The sequence below is a fragment of the Pan paniscus genome, chromosome 3 (assembly GCF_029289425.2).
Source record: "Pan paniscus chromosome 3, NHGRI_mPanPan1-v2.0_pri, whole genome shotgun sequence".
In the NCBI taxonomy this organism is placed as follows: domain Eukaryota; kingdom Metazoa; phylum Chordata; class Mammalia; order Primates; family Hominidae; genus Pan; species Pan paniscus.
In genome coordinates, this window is record NC_073252.2 from 173,522,460 (window position 1) to 173,535,605 (window position 13,146).

General features: G+C 34.1%; 1 protein-coding gene and 1 long non-coding RNA gene across 8 annotated transcripts in view; one reads left to right on the plus strand and one right to left on the minus strand.

Annotated features, from left to right (window-relative positions):
* GPM6A (glycoprotein M6A) overlaps nucleotides 1-13,146 on the minus strand; it is a 368,138-nt gene that overhangs the window by 162,607 nt on the left and 192,385 nt on the right. The window lies entirely within an intron of this gene.
* LOC129397648 (uncharacterized) overlaps nucleotides 4,054-13,146 on the plus strand; it is a 35,024-nt gene continuing 25,931 nt past the window's right edge. The window contains exon 1 of the long non-coding RNA XR_008625273.2: nucleotides 4,054-9,646. This is a non-coding gene — a long non-coding RNA (uncharacterized LOC129397648). The remainder of the gene's footprint in view (nucleotides 9,647-13,146) is intronic.

The window sequence follows — 13,146 nt, forward strand, 5'->3', positions numbered from 1 at the left end:
CCTAGATAACTAACACATGTAAAATTGAACCAAATAATGCCGGAAACCAAATACATAATTCAACAGCACATGGTAATAGCTGGGATACCGATAGTTACACTTTTTACTTTCATTTTATTCATTTTATTTGTGGATGAAAGATGTTCTATGATCTTAGTCACAATATTGATAACCAACTATTTTAACTATTAATATTAAGAGTTAGTGTTCATTGGGCCTTTCGTAATCTTGTTCATAAAATTTATTTATTAATGATGTTTGGGTAGGTAGCTGTTGAGATTGACAATAGTATTAATACCAGCAATGATGTGTGATGTGATATCAATGTTTGTATCCCCGCCCTCAAATAATTGAGCTCCCATGTATATGGAATACATGGTAACTGTTCTATTGTTACATGCATTAGCATTTTCAATAACCGTAGGCTATCTCAATCAATTTCCCCCATCATCCCATGATTGCAATTTTCTTCTATGCCTATTGAATAATCCAGATTAAAGACTATATATCATTTAACTCCCGACCTCAAGTGATCTGCCCACCACATCCTCCCAATCATTTTGCAATACTTTTTGAAGTAGTCAAGGGCTTATGTACATGATTGTAGGCTTCGAAGTTCTTTTTATTTTCAAAGGCAAAATTATACAGGTGTTGTCCAGAACACCCTTAAAGTTCTCATTTTAAATGATCGCAATCTCTGAATGTTATTTCCTCTCAAATTTTGGGATTTCAAATCCATAATATCTTTATCTTGATATATAAATTATGAACCACAATTCGGAAAGCTACCAGGGTTTTTAACCAATAATCTACAAGACTCTAAGTGTGGTTCCAGGATCCACAAAAATAGAATTACCTGAGAAAGTACTAGAAATGCAGATTCCTGGGCCCCACTCCTTACTCACCGAATCAGAAACTTGAGTTGGGGAAATGAAGTGCTGTAATCATCAAAAATAGGTGATGCTTGCTAAAGCAAACTAATGTTGAAGAGCTACTCAGAATATGGTACCGTTACACTTGTGTAACTTACAAAGACAAATAAACCTCAAATCACAAACATAACATGTTCATTGCAAAGTCAAGTTAATAGTCACTCTTCTAAGTTATTCATTTATAACGATCTAACGCATAATCACTCCACCTTTCACAAAGGTTGCTGTTACATCATTTAATAACTTTTAATGAAGCTGAGTTATTTAAACTTGACGTTAAGATTACCATGTACCCAGATTATCCTAAAAGCACTCAATTCACCTATTTAAGGCTAAGAAAACTCTGTTTATGACACTTACAATCCAGTTATTCAAGACAAATAAATATTTCCTTTACATAATTGCCTCATTTAAAGAGCAAAACTGAAAAGCTAGGTTACGGAATGAGGAAAATTTGAGACACTTAACTTAGATTTAACAATGAGCAATGTGGTAAATTTATGTTGCATGTCTTGCATATTTACCAGAATCACATTATCAAAAATACACATACAAACTTTGTACTAACTTTCTAATTATTATATTTCTTGGTGGCGGAAGGAGAGGCAACATAACTCTTTTACTGACTATCACAGATAGGTAAGTTTTGAATGTTACCACTGTTCTCAAATATGTCTTTTCTGTTAGTCTCTTAATCCTGAGTCGATTCTTTTTCAGAACAAATGTAACCCACAATTGAAATGTAAAGATATTTATTTCTTAGTGTCCCATTTTCTCCGTAGAATACGGTGGATTTCCTCAGGAAAGCAATTTTACCAAGGGAAATGTAAAATGCATTTTTTATATTGCACCAAAAGAGGTATTCAGTTTTTGTCTGGCATGTCCTCTGCTGTATTGCACATGAAAGCAAAAGGAAGGCAATTGGAAATCCTTGCCAGAGGCTAGTTATGAGCAATGAGTTCAAAGATTTCAGTGGCTTGATACGTAGTGCTTAAAATATACGAGTCTACCCTCTCCTTTCCTTTTTTCCTTTTTTCATTTTGCAAAATGGGAAACAACATTGTTCTTTCCCAACGTGGCTTTAAATAGCTCTTCCAATCTTGTTTTCCTGCCCCAGGATGTCTTAGGCAGCACTCACAGTCTCCCTTTGCTCATCTGTCTTAGGGAGCTCCAGTCAGCTGCCTTTCCTAGAGTATCACAGGCATCAACCCTTTCTATAATATACATCATTTCCTTTTTGGCCAAAAAATACATGCAGTTCTTTAATTTTTGACTCTGGACCACTCATTTTGACTCACTGTGGGGCAGTAGCATTCAATGACCTCTTCCAAAACAAGAGGCACTGAGCTCATAGTCTTTAATGTTCCCCTCTCACACTAAGAACTGCTTGAATCTAAGTATCTAGGAATCTAAGAGTCAATTGAAGAACAGTTTTGCTAACTTAACTTATAAGAATAGAGATTGATATTAGTGCAAGAAAGTAAAAGCATATGAGGCACAGAAGTAGTATTGCTATTTTTATGTACAAAAGTAAAAATGGAAATATTGGAGTCAAGGAGAAGACTGAGGTATAACAGACAACTCCAAATGACTACATTTGTCACCCTAAAAGTAGCAAGTGTTTTCAAAAACAAACAGAATATCCTTGAGCAAGAGGCTTAATATAAAACACTATTGATAAGGATACAATTCAGATATTTTTTGAAGTTTATCTCTTTTTTTCATTCAACTTCTTGTGGACCCTTAAATGGGATTTTTAATACTGAATTATAAAGATGCTTCAAAATTGTAACTTCAAATAGAATGATCCTGAGAGTACAATATTTTTAAAAAGTATATGGATTCCAAAGTGGTTAGGAAGTCAATAAATAATTCCAATAACTGTATAATTTGTGGTTGAGGGCTTTATGTTGTGGTTGAGGGCTAAACTGAAGAGCAATCTTATTTAAGAATGTGCAAAGTAAAAATAAATAGCTTAAAAGAATATACAAAATATAAAAAAACCAAAATTATGTAGCATATACCCAATTCTAGGTAGAGGTATAGATTGTTTTACTTAATCAATGTATGCTAACTCTGTGTATATAAGTCCATTTTAGATAATATCATTTTAATTTCACTGAATGCAAATTATCCAAGCCAAAGAAAAGACCCTGCAACCTCTAGGCCAAATCATGTCTAAAACAATTTAATCTGTCCTATAGTAAGATCGGGCGCATCAAATTCTTTCCCAGCCATCCCCACTTGTTTCCCATACCAACACTTAATAAATAATAGCTAAAATTATATACCTACATAATACTGCATTATTGTCCACTCTGAGGCCTAAATCATGGCTTCATCATATTTCTAAAACACAGATCATAAAACCCATTCAATGAAGGCTTCTGTTTCTTGCAAAATAAAACTTCAAAATTACCAGAGAGGTAATAATGGTCAGGTTAATGCCTGGGTTACATTCAATACTGAAATAGTATATAACTCATTTTCCCTTAAGGACCACAAAACAGCCTTGTAAACTCATCCTAGAGGATCTAAAAGAGAACCCCCTCATAACAGAATGGCATTCCCAGCTTGCGGGCTCTGAGACTCCATTGAGTCATGCCACATGTATGGAAAATGATTTTTGGAGTGTTATTCTATCTAAGGAAAAACAAAGCAAATTTTCCACTTTCAAGATTAAAGGACATTCTGTCTACATTAAGACAAGCAGGGTAAGTCTTAAACACTTGTTAATCTTAGCACTATGTTTAACAAGCCTCCCAAGTATTGAACTCAAGAAACCTAAGAAATGAGATCAATGTTAGCTTTTTCATGAAATTTAAATGTGTCAAACAATAAAGTCTTCAAATAGTTTGCCATTTTTTGCTAACAGGGAAAATTAAGCAGTGAGTTAATGACCTCACAAGGATTTTGGAGAATGCTGGGTAAGTTTACTACACTCCACATAAGTATAATATGCAGATCCTAATCATTTCACATCATATATTTCTATTTTGTACATTGAAATCAGGATCACATTAAAAACTTTTATAAATGTAGCACATTAATATTATAGGTATATTAATATTATAGGTATTAATTAATAGGTATTAATATTATAGGTATATTGAATAGCCATTTTGTAGATAAAAAGTGTTTAATATTGGTAATTTGATGTGGTTCAAACTAATACATCTATAATATAGACAAATAAGTAATAGACCACTCAGTAGACTTTAAGAAATAAATCTATTAATACCCAAAGGCTGAAGCAAAATACATTTGTCAGTTAATAGGAGAGAATTTTCCAGGAATTTGATAGAGATGGAATGAAATGACCAGTGGATATGATACATTTTTAAAAAATTGAGCGTGTCAGATAAATAAATACACTAAGTTTTTTAATACTTTAAAGACTATGGAATGCCTGGGGGGACACAGGCATGGGTAATACAGTTGCCTGAAAAGACCTCATCATCATTAGGTTACAGTGGTGTTGCTTTTGCATTACTGCAGAATTTAAAAGAAGATAGAGTAGCAGAGTTAAGGCCAAATATTGCAATGATTATATAACTGTAAGTATGACACAAAGTTTCCTTCCAATTTAGCAGAAACAATGGGCAAAAATATTTTTGATATTTATGTAAAATAGTGGTCGCTCTTGATACACAGATGATATGAAAGAACCACATGTATCATAAATCAGTAGCTCCTTTTAGACCTTTGGTAAGCATACTACACTCCGCATAAGTATAATAAGCAGATCCCAATCATTTGGGAGGGGGCTCAAAGTTGCTAAACAGTGTTGTAGAGATCAATCATGGAAATACGTGCTTGCTGTCTCTTTGTGAATTAAATTTTCGTGCAGTGTTGCAAAAAAAAGTTACTATGTAAAAGTAACACATAAATAAATAAGCTTATCTTCAAGATTATACTTTTCAGCCTGGCTATACAACTGGCCTATAAAACATGAAGTTATTTCAGTTGTTTAACAAGAATTCATTCTCAATTCCACCAAATAATGGTATCACAAGTTCATCTCAAAACACAAATTAGTGATTAATACATCAAAAAACTTAGTACACCAAAATTGTGGAGAGAATATGATGAGCATTGAAAGGTTAGATGGGAATACTCTTCCGATACCATTGACCAGAGCTCAAATGCCCTGTTTTCAGACACTGTCTTGATCCCATCTAAAATATAAGCCAATTGTGTGAGACTATATACCAATTAAAATACAAAAACTAAAATAAAGCGTAAAAGAAGGCAAAAGAAAATTGATTACTCATTGCATGCTATTTTTTAAATTCATTACCTTGAACATTACTAAACATATCCTAGAAAAGGTCTTATCTTATCAAACTGTCCTCAATGATTTCAAACTGTTATTTCTTATGTAATTTTGTTTTCTTTGATCAATACTTACGAATGAACACAGTAAGCCTAGTGTCAGCAAATTTGTAAACTACTTTGTTAAATTTTAACAGCGTATTATAAAATATTATAAGACATAATTTTCCAAGTTTCAGTAACCATTTGCTGAATCTGACAGTTTAATGTATTTGACTTCATTGCCAGAATCACAATGCTAAAAATATGTGTGGGCTCTTTAATAATAAAAAAAGAAAATCTATTCATTTTCAAGAAAGCTGCTACCAAACTACTGAATATATTTCAGGTCAAAGAATAAAAGAATTATTTTTAATTCAAATGTAATGACATAAAATGGAGTCCTTGCTGCATTCTCCCAAGCCAGGTTTAGCTGCTCTGTTAGATCTGTCTCTATTTAGGGGAAAAATTGTGTTTTATTCTTTCTTTAGTCTGCACAAAAATTGTGTTTTATTCTTTCTTCTTCCTTTTTATCCTCTTCTTTTTCTTCCCCTCCCCTCTTCCTTCTCTTTCTCCTCCTGTTCTCGTTTCATCATCATTATCATCATCATCATCATCATCATTATCATCATCATCATCAGCTATGAATGGGTTTGTATTCGGAGCACTTTGCAGGTTGGGTTCATGAACAAACGATAAAATCTTTACCCTTCAGGAATTTGTACTTTGAGAAGGGAGCTACAGCATAACACACACATAAGAAAAAACAGTAAGATATGCCATATAGTAAGTGACAAACATTTAAGAAATAACTGTTACAACAATTCGAAAAAGTTATTAGTCCTTTAATTCTGACTCTCTGACCCAAGGAAAATTGCTTGGTCACCTTTTTAAATGGGCACAGTGTGTTAAGATGAGAGGAAAGGAAACATGGAGAAGGAATCTGCATTTACTCAACTCCTACTATGTTCCAGGAATTGTAATAGGCGCTTTTACCTAGTCATTATTACATCTAACTCACATTAAACAGACCTAAACCCAAAGATAATGGTAGATAAAATTAATTCTCAAAATGGAGATTTTGAAAAAAATACGGTTGAATAACACAGATTAAGTTACAGAGAAAATGAAGGTGGAGAAAAGGAGCCAGGGCTTTAACACAAGTCATCTGATTGGGAAACCAAAAGTCAATTGGCCACTCATTATGATGGTCAATTGAAAAACTCCTGGCCCTTATACATATTTAAAATTCATGGAGACAATCTGAGTGGGTGGTTTCTGAATTCTAGATCTTATGACTCAATTACAACTTTCTACTGTGAATGGTTGAGCAGAGATTTAAAATGCTTTAAGTTCAATTATTCTGACTAACATTCAAAGCATTCTTTTCACTGTAAAATGGTTTTTTTTTTAACTTGATGAAAAACGAAAATAACGTCTCTGAGACAATAAACCACTAAATGAATCTGGCTTTGGTAATACATTGGTACTATTTAAAACAGAGATTCTCAAAGCCTATGGTTGGTTTTAAATTGACAAACCACATTCAGTGTCATATCTAAGAGTTCCATTGTTCAAACATTGCTCAATCCTTATTTTAATAATGAATTCTATTATTGAATATTGAAATATTGAAAGGTGTTTGAAGAAAAATAAATATAATTCCTTACTGCCACTCAAATGTACAGTCTGTGGTTCCAAAAATTTGAATTTAAATGCCCTTATTATGGGAAAAATAAATTTTTAACTAGAAAAATGGAGATATCATTTGGCTCATTCTCCCTTCTGCCCACCTCATAATCTTTCTTGGAACTGAAATGGAAGACTACCTCATTTTGTTACATGACAATTCTTTTTTTCTCTGGATGTTTGTGTGAGGTTTTCTCTTAGTTTCCTGTAGAGTTTGAACCCAATGGCCCTTGACTAAATAGTGTGACCGTAAAGTCAAAGAACATTTGATATTTATTAAAAAACTGTAATCAATATTTATTAACTAGTGTTAAGATATATTGACATTAGACACTGCATATGAAATGCTTAGAACAGTGCCTGGATTATTAAATATTAGCTATTATTATTAATATTTTCCTTGACAAATCATGCTAGTAAAAGTACTTAATTATGTTTCTGATGTTCAATAACGAAACTGAACAGAAAAACTGATATGGTATAGGCTGTTAAAAATGAAAGTGGGCCGGGCTCGGTGGCTCACGCCTGTAATCCCAGCACTTTGGGAGGCAGAGGCGGGCGGATCACGAGGTCAGGAGATCGAGACCATCCTGGCTAACACAGTGAAACGCTGTCTCTACTAAAAATACAAAAAATTAGCTGGGTGTGGTGACGGGCGCCTGTAGTCCCAGCTATTCGGGAGGCTGAGGCAGGAGAATAGCGTGAACCCGGGAGGCGGAGCTTGCAGTGAGCCGAGATAGCCCACTGCACTCCAGCCTGGGCGATGAGCGAGACTCCGTCTCAAAAAAACAAAAACAAAACAAAACAAAAACAAAATGAAAGTTGGTATCCACCAACACAGGAAATGTGTAGAAGAATCTCAAAAAAATTTTTTTTCAAAAAAAAAAAGCTGTCAAGTTTTGGGGGGAAGGTAATTTGGCCGTGTACTAGTTCTTTATTTGAATTATTTACTAAACTTTGTTGCATAAAACAACAATCGGAATAAATACAGGTGTAAAGTTTTTCTCCCGTATTTTATTTTTGTTAAGAAAGAATAGGTAATTCACCATTCAAATAACCATTCTAATGGGGAATATTAATTGCAACCATAAAAATGTAGAAAATAGTTTCCCAGACATTGAAAGTTCTATTATAAATCAATGAAGAATGCTAATTAGCAAAATACTTTAATTGCCTCACTTTTACTTGATAACCAAGAAAAAGCATGACCATCCCCCTTTAGGAGACAATATGAACAATCTCTTTTATGTTTCTAGCATCATTCTCAGGGATAGATTTCACCCAATTCCTCTCTTTGATGGAGGTAAGTAAAGTAAAACTCATCATTTCTCATATGATAAAAATTTAAGTCCAAAAACATTAAACAATTTAAACAATGTGAGAAAGTGTCTTTCTTTCTTTGGGAAATCAATCTGGATATATACAGCAGTTAATGTTCTAACATGTTGACATCTCTTAATACACATCATTTAAAAGCCAACAGTCATTCTTCCTTTTTTCTCTGACCTCAGATTTCCTCATATTATAACTTAATTCCCTAGTAAACTCTATAAACAGACTCCAATAAGAACTGACTCTCATCTTTGACCAAAGTTATATTTCCCACTCACAATTTGAAAAAAAAATCAGTTATCTTCTGTTTTTCTTTCTTTATGTTGTTCACAGTACAAAGAAGTAAGTTACTGTTGGATTAAGAATATCCAAGACAATGGTCACAACTTGAAAGCACATGGAAAAACATGAATTATTTTTATAATGTCAGCTAATCCACAGCTGTGCCACCTGTTAGTATGGATGCTATCCAAAAGGATTTTTGAAAGTAAGCCAGGCAGTCTGCCTTCTATGTATGAAAAAGAAAACTGTCAAACATTTTGAATGGTGGGGAGGGGTTTTTGCTTGGGGGAAAATGGAGTTCGCAATGGACAAACTAGAAGTTATCTCCTGTATCCTATGAATCTCTCATGAGCCATTGTCTTCTGATGAATTAAGGAATAATTAATTTCTAAAAATCATGTCTTAGAAGTCATCACTCCAAGGATACTATCAATATCTATCTATCTGTCACGCTGTACTTCTCATTTAGTCTCTTTAAATATTTAAACTTTAATTCAAGGAATTAATGAAGTAACTATATCAAGCACTTTCATTTGAAAAGGTGAATTCACTCATTTTAATGACATTGTGAAAAATCTATTCATCTCCTTCATCCGAACAAGATGTTAGAAATGTGTTATTGATATTTTGGACCTCTGAGATAAACAGTACCACAGACACTAAAAGAAACCATAATTAGCAACTGATCCAAGGAAAATATAAAATGACAAAATTCTAAAATGTTATATCTAAACCACAGCAGACATAATAACCACAACAATGCAGAAGTTCTATGAATATCTATTGAACTTTATTAAAAATATAACTAATTTTCCCTACTGACAGATGTTGTAGAACTATATTTGAAAATACCAAGGGGTAAAAGTAATTTCTTATGCCCAGGAGGACACTTCAGGTTAAGCACAATGCTAGTAAAAGCACAGCTGTGAAATCTTAGGACAGATTTTTCCTATATGCTTTATAAAATCTGATTCTCTATGTTTCTTTTAGCCTTGTTATCCAAATGCAGAAATGGCAGCTGAAGAGATGATTTGTGACAGTATTTGCTGAGACGAAGTCTGTCCACTAGATGGATAAAACCAGTTCCCTTTTCATAGGTCTGTAAGTAGCCAACAGCTAAGAAGCAAATTATTAATTCTTACACTTAAATGACTGCTTAAAGATTTTTGATGTTGTTTTTATTATTTTCTTAGCCACTAGTCTACAGACTTCAATGACATATTAAGGATTATAAATCTATTAATAAACCAGACACATTCTGTCTCTTTAATTTCTTTGCAATAGTTCTCCAAATATTATACTACCAATACTTACTGGTAGGCAATGATTTAGGGACGAATTTATTTAAATTGTAAAAAATCAAAGATCAGTGAGGGAAAAAAATCAAAATCATCAAGAATACACTAAAGAGTGGTGTCAAAGTTGAAATTTAATACATTAAATATACAGTTGATTCAGCTTCGACTCACCAGGTTAAACTCAGGGAAAATTTCTTAGCACTAAGCCTCTTTATGTAAGACTCCTAAAAGGATCTGAAGATTTGTTTTATTTAGAGGTCTTTCGATTGCAAAGAATAGAGATTCACCCAGAGTAGCTGAAAGATGGGGCAGCATAGTTATTATTAAAATTTGCCATGGGATAAAGAGATCCTCAGAGCATACTGAGAGTCATCTTTTCCCCGTTCTCAAGAAAGAAGGCCAATTGAACCAATTCATCTTTTTGGATTCAATTCACGACTTACAAGTCGTAGATTGCTAGTGCACTTACAGATTGGCTGCCTTTGAAAAAGTTTTCATATCTGGCAAAGAAAAGAAGCCAGAGTTGGTGGTAAGGAACACAACCATAAATTCCAGATCATAGCTGATGACTGCAATGGAAGCATGTGGGGGAGGCAGTCCTTCGAAGGAGTGTGGCTGCCAGGCAGGCAGCTGTGGACATCTAGTGTAGAGAGTGGGGTCGAAAGTTCAGAACCTGGACTCATTCTGATTGCATTGAGCCCAGCTCTACTATTTACTATGATGTGACTTTGGTCTAGTCAATTAATCTATTTGATATTTATTTTCCTCAACATTAGTACCACTTAAGGTTATTGTGAAGAGCCAATGAGTTCATTTAGGTAAAGTCCTTAGGCCAGTGTCTGGCACTGAAATCACCGGGCAGTATAGGTTGGCCAATATTTCCTAGTCTCCTACAGCCAAAGCTGCCTCTTTTTTTCGTTGATTATAGTGGTGCCTCTTCTTCAGGGATGATGTCTGCTTAAGGAAAGGTGAGGTTCTAGAGTCATCTTTCAAGATAAAAATAATCTTACACACACACAAAATGTCTGAAGAGACTTTTAGTCAGCCTATAAGCTGTACTGTATATTAAATATACTTTATATTAAGTACAATATACAGTTTATCCTTGTGTGCATAGATTCCTTTATAGTAATATGTGTGTATAAATGTATAAAGTATATGATGAAGGGGTCTCTTGTCAACAATAATTGTACAGTATTTTAAATAATGAGATAGATCAACATTAACATTGATATGAAAAACAAAGAAAATAAACCTGTACCCTCTCCTTTCATTTATGTATTCTTGTTGGTTTTAATAAATTAAAGATATGCTGAAATGACAAATAGGTTAGTGCTATTGAGCTAAGGATGAACAATGACCATTGAACTTTGGCTGTATATTGCTGTTTGAAATGATGGAACTGGTCATTGGATCACATTCAGCTTGATCATCTACATCTGCTAGTGACCCAGTCCCTGAGAGTCACCAAGAATTGATTCCACTGAGGCGATGGCAGGTGGGGCTTTGGTGTTGGAAAAGTCAGTGGTTGATATTGACAGCACAGACTCACATAAGCTGCTGGTTTATTACACTAGAAAAATATGGTGAGTGACACTGTGGCTGTTATCTTTTGTGCTGATCAAAACTTTCTGGTATACTCCATGTAATTTTGAGACCTGTTTCATAAAATGTTCATGTTCAGAAATTAAAGCCATCAGGGTTTTGGCTGTTTGGAACAGTTCAGCCAATTTATGAAGACTCCAACCTGCTGGCTCTTTCTGTCCATTGCTGTTTTCTTTTTATCTCTATACAGTTTTGTTGCTCCCTTTACTTATTGATTCATCAGCCTTCCTCTGTAAACCCCTCCTAATTCAGCAAGGCCTGGCTGTCCATGAAGAGATGGTCACCCACTTGTCTGGCCACCCGAATGTGTATTCATCAATTCACTCCTAATTAGAAACCCAAAAATCATTTACGTATTTTCTCGTAAGATTTGGCAAAATGTTCTAGAAACAGTTGCATGGCTACAAGTCATAAATGCGTACCTGTTAAATCTTCATCAAAATATCTTTATTCACTTTGCTCAACCCCTCTGTAGTAATTGGGGTCCTTGTTGCCATGATTTTGTGACAATGGCTCTTGATTTTGGTGACAGATGATGCTAGGTTTATTATGGCCATAGTAAAGACCAAATTCAAAACACTCTTTTCTTTTTTTCCTTTTTTTTTTTTTCTATACTAGAATATCATTGTTTTGGCTGCACACAAGATGAAGTAAGTGGCTTTCATTTAGAGGCCATGTTTTACCAAAAAAATATGTTTCTTAAAATACTAGACTCCCCTCAGCATAATGAGATACTCACCTTTGGGGAGGGTGTCAGAAATTGCTGGAGCAACAGATTAATGATCCCCATTTCAGTTTCACATCAGGCATGGGCTCATTGAACACAATGGCTGGTGGGTGAAGTCCCCCATACTGTTAAATTATCCTCTCTCTCTGACTGAACGCATATGCTTAAATTAGGATAAAAGTTAGGACTATTCTCAATTGTCTTTTAAAGCTTGAGAGGGGAGTGGGCTCTCACTATGAAGAAAAATATATTTCTAACGGATGATCTTTTTAAGTGCTTAAACACCAAGTATATATATTTTCGAACATATCAAATTGCAATTAATGAATGAATCCACTGAATTTTACATTCTAGTTGAATTTGCAAGGTCATATGAGTAAACACTGATGTGAATTTTAAGTCTTGGTGACATGTAACAGGAAAGACAAGCTCTAAATTTTAAGAAAAGACTGAAAAGCCACTTACTTCTTGCAAATGGAAGAAAACTCTGTGCTGTCTGAATTATTGTTTAAGAAAATCCTATGCAGTTTATGAAAAACAGGATAAGAACTATCACAAAATGCTGCTTTTCTTTAGACAGATCATTAAGTCACTCCACCTAAACTCTTGAAAAATCTGTAACGATTTTGTCTGCTTGTCAAATTGCTCCTCCAGTAATTTCACAGTTACAACCCACGCACATATCGACAGAGCATTTCGATTCAAATGTAACTTTCTAACAACAAACTTACATAGAAAAGGTGTCATAGGCGTAATTGAGAGGAACAGAAGATCAAGAGTGAAGAAAATTAAATCTTCTTTTCTCAATTAAGAAAAAAACCTAAATCATAAATATTGTATTCATATACATTTACAAACTGATAGACCACTAAACATTTTTTCTGATTTAAAACTGCTTTCCACCACTGCTGCTGGTGCATATATTAATGAGGAAAAACCCACTGTGACAGAAATCTTCCCCTCACGG